The sequence below is a fragment of the Lepidochelys olivacea genome, assembly GCF_965140295.1.
Source record: "Lepidochelys olivacea isolate rLepOli2 genome assembly, chromosome: 2".
In the NCBI taxonomy this organism is placed as follows: Eukaryota; Metazoa; Chordata; order Testudines; family Cheloniidae; genus Lepidochelys; species Lepidochelys olivacea.
Genome location: NC_140412.1, coordinates 78,357,974 through 78,366,933, shown reverse-complemented (window position 1 = coordinate 78,366,933; position 8,960 = coordinate 78,357,974).

Sequence of the window (8,960 nt, the reverse complement as noted above, 5' to 3'; positions counted from 1 at the left end):
AAGTAATCTAGCTAGGTATGTGTTAGATTATGATTTCTTTAAATGGCTGAGAAAAGAATTGTGCTGAATAGAATAACTATTTCTGTCTGTGTATCTGTTTTGTAACTTAAGGTTTTGCCTAGAGGGGTTCTCTATGTTTTTGAATCTAATTACCCTGTAAGATATCTACCATCCTGATTTTACAGGGGGGATTTCTTTATTTCTATTTACTTCTATTTTTTATTAAAAGTCTTCTTGTAAAAAACTGAATGCTTTTTCATTGTTCTCAGATCCAAGGGTTTGGGTCTGTGGTCACCTATGCAAATTGGTGAGGCTTTTTATCCAACATTTCCCAGGAAAGGGGGGGTGCAAGTGTTGGGAGGATTGTTCATTGTTCTTAAGATCCAAGGGTCTGGGTCTGTAGTCACCTAGGCAAATTGGTGAGGCTTTTTACCAAACCTTGTCCAGGAAGTGGGGTGCAAGGTTTTGGGAAGTATTCTGGGGGGAAGGACGTGTCCAAACAGCTCTTCCCCAGTAACCAGTATTAGTTTGGTGGTGGTAGCGGCCAGTCCAAGGACAACGGGTGGAATATTTTGTACCTTGGGGAAGTTTTGACCTAAGCTGGTAAAGATAAGCTTAGGAGGTTTTTTCATGCAGGTCCCCACATCTGTACCCTAGAGTTCAGAGAGGGGGAGGAACCTTGACAAGCAAAATATGATGCATGACCTACATCATCTACAAGTGAGGTGAAGTGTCCATTAGAGCTTGTGTATGTTGTAGTTATTATTAACTGATATTGTCAAAGCACTATTTTGAAGGAATTGTTTTCGTGAACATGGGCTTCTCCATCCCCGAACCATCTGTTTCTGCATATTCATAGAAGGACACCAATTTGTGAAACAGTCTTTATATCTTCTGTTCTGACTCTTAGAAAACATTTCCATCAGTATAAAACATGTTTAATCATCATAGTAAGACACTCCAGGCCATGTGCTATGAGCAGTTCATTTTACCTCATGCCTGATAATGCAACCTGAGGGAGCAAGGTTTAAGGACTCATTACAACACATAGAATGTCATCTCCTATTGTTCAAATGTAGTAAGAGAGAATACTGCAATGCAAAGACATTAAAAAAACAGAGTTCTTTCATAAAGCAAAGATATTAATTTTTTAAAAGGCTGTGTTGATCTGTTCTAAAAGCCAGCTAGCATGGGATCCACTCTCCATAATTGTTTCAATGTCAGAAAACTCTGTCCTTTTGAAAATGTCAACAATAAAATAAGGATGCTGAACATTGTTTCAAGATCCATAAACCTGGAAATCCTGCGCGCACCATCATCTCAGGCATTGGCACCCTGACAGCAGGATTGTCTGGCTATGTAGACTTCCTCCTCAGGCCCTACACTCCCAGCACTCCCAGCTATCTTCAAGACACCACTGACTTCCTGAGGAAACTACAATCCATCGGTGATCTTCCTGAAAACACCATCCTGGCCACTACGGATGTAGAAGCCCTCTACACCAATATTCCACACAAAGATGGACTATAAGCCGTCAGGAACACTATCCCCGATAATGTCACGGCAAACCTGGTGGCTGAACTTTGTGACTTTGTCCTCACCCATAACTATTTCACATTTGGGGACAATGTATACCTTCAAATCAGCGGCACTGCTATGGGTACCCGCATGGCCCCACAGTATGCCAACAGTTTTATGGCTGACTTAGAACAACGCTTCCTCAGCTCTCGTCGCCTAATGCCCCTACTTCTACTTGCACTATATTAATGACATCTTCATCATCTGGACCCATGGAAAAGAAGCCCTTGAGGAATTCCACCATGATTTCAACAATTTCCATCCCACCATCAACCTCAGCCTGGACCAGTCCACACAAGAGATCCACTTCCTGGACACTACGGTGCTAATAAGCGATGGTCACATAAACACCACCCTATACCGGAAACCTACTGACCGCTATTCCTACCTACATGCCTACAGCTTTCACCCAGACCACACCACACGATCCATTTTCTACAGCCAAGCTCTACGATACAACCGCATTTGCTCCAACCCCTCAGACAGAGACAAACACCTACAAGATCTCTATCAAGCATTCTTACAACTACAATACCCACCTGCTGAATTGAAGAAACAGATTGACAGAGCCACAAGAGTACCCAGAAGTCACCTACTACAGGACAGGCCCACCAAAGAAAAATAACAGAACGCCACTAGCTGTCACCTTCAGCCCCCAACTAAAACCTCTCCAACTCATTATCAAGGATCTACAACCTATCCTGAAGGATGACCCATCACTCTCACAGATCTTGGGAGACAGGCCAGTCCTTGCTTACAGACAGCCCTCCAACCTGAAGCAAATACTCACCAGCAACCACACACCACACAACAGAACCACTAACCCAAGAACCTATCCTTGCAACAAAGCCCGTTGCCAACCGTGCCCATATATCTATTCAGGGGACACCATCATAGGGCCTAATCACATCAGCCACACTATCAGAGGCTCGTTCACCTGCACATCTACCAATGTGATATATGCCATCATGTGCCAGCAATGCCCCTCTGCCATTTACATTGGTCAAACTGGACAGTCTCTACGTGAAAGAATAAATGGACACAAATCAGATGTCAAGAATTATAACATTCATAAACCAGTCGGAGAACACTTCAATCTCTCTGGTCACTTGATTTCTGACCTAAAAGTGACTATTCTTCAACAAAAAAACTTCAGAAACAGACTCCAAGGAGAGACTGCTGAATTGGAATTAATTTGCAAATTGGATACAATTAACTTAGGCTTTAATAGAGACTGGAAGTGGTTGAGTCATTATACAAAGTAAAACTATTTTGCCTTGTTTATTCTCCCCCTCCCTCAATGTTCCTCAGACGTTCTTGTTAACTCCTGGAAATGTGCTGGAAATCGCCCACCTCGATTATCACTTCAAAAGGTTTTCTCTCCCCCCACCCCACTCTCCTGCTGGTAATAGCTCATCTTAAGTGATCACTCTCCTTACAATGTGTATGATAAACACCCATTTTTTCATGGTCTGTGTGTATATAAATCTCCTCACTGTATTTTCCACTTTATGCATCCAATGAAGTGAGCTGTAGCTCACGAAAGCTTATGCTCAAATAAATTGGTTAGTCTCTAAGGTGCCACAGGTACTCCTATTGTTTCTTCTGATATTTTATATTGCTGAAAGGAAGGTGCCCATTCAAATCTACGAGATGTTTTTCCCTGTGATAAACTGTCACAAATTAAGAGTCTGGGAAGAAGGCCTGATTAATATATCATAGCAGTAACATTAACTTCTGATATGTTCACATAGCTGAAGATTGACACTTCTCATTATCAGTAAATGGCTTATTTTAATAGCAGAAGACTGAATCAATATAATAAAGTCTAATACAGACAGATCTGGTTAATCCTTGCTTTTCTGGATTGTGTATCTACATATCTAGAAGATTGTAAGTGGTAACCAGGCTGCTGGTGTGCTTTTTTGCACTGATTAATCTGAAATCCTTCTATTCTAAAGGTAAATCTGCCTTGGATATAACTTTTTCAGAACTGCTAATTGTCTGCTGCTGTTGCGAAGCTGAAAGCTTTTGCTTTTAATAAAAGGGAATGCTTGTCTGGATATTTTATATAATGCATAACCTTTTGGACAATGCAAAAAAAACCTAAATATAAACTGCAGGTCTGTTGTAATCATATTGCATTGAAGCAATTGTTCTGCACAGTACAAACATGCTACCAAGTTAGTCCTATATTAATGGGGTACTGTTTGTCATGGAGAATTTGAGCACCACTTAGCCTTGTTTTCAATCAGATGGAACTACCACGTCAGAAAAAAACTACCTTCACAGTTGGCATTAAAGCGCCAATGCAGCAAAACACTTAAGCATATGAGTAGTCTCATTGAGTTCAATATGCTCAAAGCTGAACTTGTGGTGATCAGAGCCTAAATTAGTAGCCTGGTTGCCCATCTAGCTCCCATTGAAATCAAAGGAAAGACTGCCATTGATTTCAATAGGTGTTGGAGCAGGTCCTTTATTAGCAGTTAGAAAAGACGGCCAAAGGACTGAATAAAGACTGATCTGTTCTCTCATCCCTGGGGATGTCAGCAATGCCCCTCTGTCATGTACATTGGTCAAACTGGACAGTCTCTACGTAAAAGAATAAATGGACACAAATCAGACGTCAAGAATTATAACATTCAAAAACCAGTCGGAGAACACTTCAATCTCTCTGGTCACTCAATTATAGACCTAAAAGTGGCAATTCTTCAACAAGAAAACTTCAAAAACAGACTCCAAGGAGAGACTGCTGAATTGGAATTAATTTGCAAACTGGATACAATTAACTTAGGCTTGAATAGAGACTGGGAGTGGATGGGTCATTACACAAAGTAAAACTATTTCCCCTTGTTTATTCCCCCCACCGTTCCTCAGACGTTCTTGTCAACTGCTGGAAATGGCCCACCTTGATTATCACTACAAAAGTTTCCCCCCCACCCCCGGCTCTGCTGCTGGTAATAGCTCACCTTACCTGATCACTTTCCTTACAGTGTGTATGGTAACACCCATTGTTTCATGTTCTCTATGTATATAAATCTCCCCACTGTATTTTCCACTGAATGCATCCGATGAAGTGAGCTGTAACTCACGAAAGCTTATGCTCAAATAAATTTGTTCGTCTCTAAGATGCCACAAGTCCTCCTTTTCTTTTTGCGAATACAGACTAACACGGCTGCTACTCTGAAACCTATTCTGATTGTATATTGAAATTAAATTATATCAGAAGCAGGTATAATACAAGTGCCAGATCTCAAGGGTATGCTGCAACCTCATTATCTACAGTGATTTCTTTTCCCCAAGTACCAAAGTCTAGCCTTTAAAATAGGCACAAGGATGAAAATTGTGAAGTATCAGCAGGGTAAAAAGAACCCTCAGTGAATGGAAGGAGTAGCTCATGTATTTCATGCAAACCTACCAGTTTCCCCTTTAGAGTTTGAATCACTGGTTAGTCACTTACTAGAGCATCCTAAGTGATGAAATCATTCTTTTTATTTAAACACATTTTGTTTCTTAAGGTTTTTTGTTGTTTTTAATTATAAGTTTTTCTAATAGAAGGGGAAACTTTGCTCCATACCAGCATCAGTGGAGATGAACAATTCCCCCAAAAGCTAGGCTGGCATAGATGACTACCCTGAATATCATCTATGCAACAGTCACACACTAAAGCTAGCAATTTGGCCAAATGACTAAAACTTCCAGGCATTTGGCCAAATGATTGGAAAAAATACCCTGTGGCAAGGCTGCTTTGTGCTACTCTAGTGGTCTAAGAATTCTTAAAGCAGCTTAACTGGCTACATGGAGATTCTCCAAGTTACACAGGGGAGTCCGTAGGTGGTGCAGGGCTATCACACTCTACCATTCCCAGCCCTAGTGCAGGAGGCATGGTGTAGGGAAGATGCATGGACAGAGCACACTTATAGACAGGCCAGCTCTCAGATTGATGAGAATCGTGATTTCTGAGTAAAATTAAACCTTACTCATGATCTCCAATTGTCAGGATTTTTTTTTTCCACAGCCTCAGCACAATCTAATGTGTTTCCAGTCAAACAGGAGTTACCGCACCCTAAACAGAGGAATGTGACTTCTCCACCAGACAGTTAATTCCAAAAGTACTTTGAAAGACACTGAGAATTCATTTACATATCAGATAAACAAAGCTATCAAGCCAACAAGTGGCTACACCCCAGCAGGAAACCTCAAATAAGCAAGGTTTCAGAGTAGCAGCCGTGTTAGTCTGTATTCACAAAAAGAAAAGGAGTACTTGTGGCACCTTAGAGACTATCAAATTTATTTGAGCATAAGCTTTTGTGAGCTACAGCTCACTTCATCGGATGCATTCAGTGGAAAATACAGTGGGGAGATTTATATACATAGAGAACATGAAACAATGGGTGTTACCATACACACTGTAAAGAGAATGATCACTTAAGGTGAGCTATTACCAGTAGGAGAGCGGGGCGGAGGTTGGGAGGGAAGCGGGGACCTTTTGTAGTGATAATCAAGGTGGGCCATTTCCAGGAGTTGACAAGAAGGTCTGAGGAATAGTGGGGGGTGGGGGGAATAAACATGGGGAAATAGTTTTACTTTGTGTAATGACCCATCCACTCCCAGTCTCTATTCAAGCCTAAGTTAATTGTATCCAGTTTGCAAATTAATTCCAATTCAGCAGTCTCTCCTTGGAGTCTGTTTTTGAAGTTTTTTGTTGAAGTATTGCCACTTTTAGGTCTATAATCGAGTGACCAGAGAGATTGAAGTGTTCTCCAACTGGTTTTTGAATGTTATAATTCTTGACATCTGATTTGTGTCCATTTATTCTTTTACGTAGAGACTGTCCAGTTTGACCAATGTACATGGCAGAGGGGCATTTCTGGCATGTGATGGCAAATAAGCAACTGAATCAACTGAAAAAGAAAAGAAAAAAAGAAAAAAATCCTGATATTTGAGAGGTCTGAAAGTGAGGCTTAATTTTACTGTCAGAAATCCTGTCAGTGCCAGGGCTACGCCCCTGCCACCCTGAGAAATGGGAGAGGGGTAAAGGCCTGGAGAGGATAAAGAACCCTTAGGAGCAGAGATAAGTCTGGGGGCTGCAGTGGGGCTGAAGTGAGGAGGGTGAGGGCTGATGGAGTGGGGTGGGCTTATATTGATGGTGGGTTCTGAGCAGATGGGGTGAGTGCTGGAAGGGTGAACTGAGGGCGATGGGGATTGATGGAGTCAAGGAGTCTGAACTGATGGGGTGGTGGTGATGATGGAAGCTGGTGACTGAATTGAAGGGGGAGCTGAATTGAGGGGGGTTGGGTGGAGACAGAACTGATGAGGGACTGGGGGACAGGATTAATCGCAGGGCAGGAGGTGGGCAGATGTGAGGGCAGCAGGGGCCAAAATCACCTTATCCAGTACATGTGGGAAAGAGGGCAACACTAATTGTCACATGCACACACTCTGGGGATGGGCAGCGGGCATTCAAAAATCAAGAGATTGACCTAAAAAAACACAATATAATCTTTCGTTAAAATGTCGTGATTTTGAGGCCAATCTCATGATTTTTGATCTCTTGAATTTGGCAATACTGCAGTTATCTGCTGGTGGAAAAAATTCTGTTGACATCTTTTCTTTGACGGAGAATTTTCAGGGTTTGTCTAACAATTTTTAGTTTTCAATAGTTTTTGGCCAAAAAACTTGGTTTTCAGGTTTCTGACAAAAAGTCATTTTAATGCCATTTTCTGTGGCATAAACCCTAATTTTGTGTCGAGCTCTAATCTCAACTTTGACTAGAAAAGGACATCCCCAGGGACTCCCACCCCTCTGCTCTCCTGCTGGTAATAGCTCACCTTAAGTGATCACACTTAAGTGATGCATCCGATGAAGTGAGCTGTAGCTCATAAAAGCTTATGCTCAAATATATTTGTTAGTCTCTAAGGTGCCACAAGTACTCCTTTTCTTTTTACTATCAGAATAGACACATCTCAAACAAGTAACAAAGCAAGAGTGCGGAATAGCTTAAAGTGACAGGTATAATTTCTATCACAGCCTCTGGAGTGTAAATGAGCTTATTATTTTGAAGACTAGACCAAATCCTAAAATGTTCAGTTGCAATCACTCTAGTCAATATATTTTCTGGCTTCAAAGCCTGTTCTGAGGAGATCTTAAAGCTCGAGGGTGTCCCACAGTGGAAGCTTCGGCTAAATGCAACATTGTCGCAGGAGTTTTCATATTTTAAATTAATAGCTTAATTTTAAATATAACTTTATTCTTCAAGCTTGGGAAATTAATGTGATGAACAGAAGTGTTTATGAAGTTCAAGAATGGAACCCATGGGTCAAATTCTAATCTTAAATTACACCATTTCAGCTTTGGAGTAACTCCATCGAAGTCAAAGGAGTTACTCCAAATGTACAATAGGATATGTAAAAGGGAAAAAAAATATTGGCCCATATTATACAGTTACAGATCATCTTTACCAGTGTTTCTCCACAGAGATCCAAGAAAGCAGAAAGATATTAATGTCTACTTCTCATGCACATATTACGCACTATACAAAGATTCTAGTTCAGTTTCTCTTTCTCATACATACCTATTAAAAATATACTATTAGCTACTTAAAATGAGGTGATTAAGGTGACCAGTCACACAAAGTGAATGGCAAGTTGCAAACGCAAAAAGATTTGCGATCCATAGACTGAATATCGTTTGCATCAACTAGTTGATGGAAAAAATACATTCATGGGGCCAAACTGTGAACCTCTTGCTTACACTGGTAAGCAGTTGCTCAGATGAGTAGCCCCATTACATTTAGTCAGACAACTCATCTGTGTAACTACTCCCAACTCCCAAGCTATATAACAGCTTCACGGTGTGGCTCATAGAAATCAGGATTATCTGATGAATGTTTCACAAGGAAAAAGTATGATTTACATTATTGTAAGTTATCTAATTAAATAACTTCACCAGCTGTACTGTCAAGGAAACAGACCTCTTGCTGAAGATGTAATACAGGGTTATTACTGGCATATCTAAATAAGGATAAAGGGGCACACTTGAAGGAAGATATAAATCCACATATTTTAGCAAACCAAATAGTCTGTCACAGAATACAGGTTTCACAGAATGGTATCTGGTAAACCACATTCGTGATACTAAAAAAGAACAGCTGTTGTCATCAGCTAACCAGTCTTTTTTCAGCATGTTCAAGAGAGTCTTTAAATGCTCACTCCTACAAATGTTTTCTGTCTACATAATCTGTCAGGAAATATCACCACTGTATCCCAATACCAGTGAATAAAGTCAACTTCAGAACAACGATTACATGTTTCCACTGAAATTGTTTTCCCTCAGTAAGCATGAATGTGTACACCTTCATTTTGTCAGCAAAACCTCTGGAA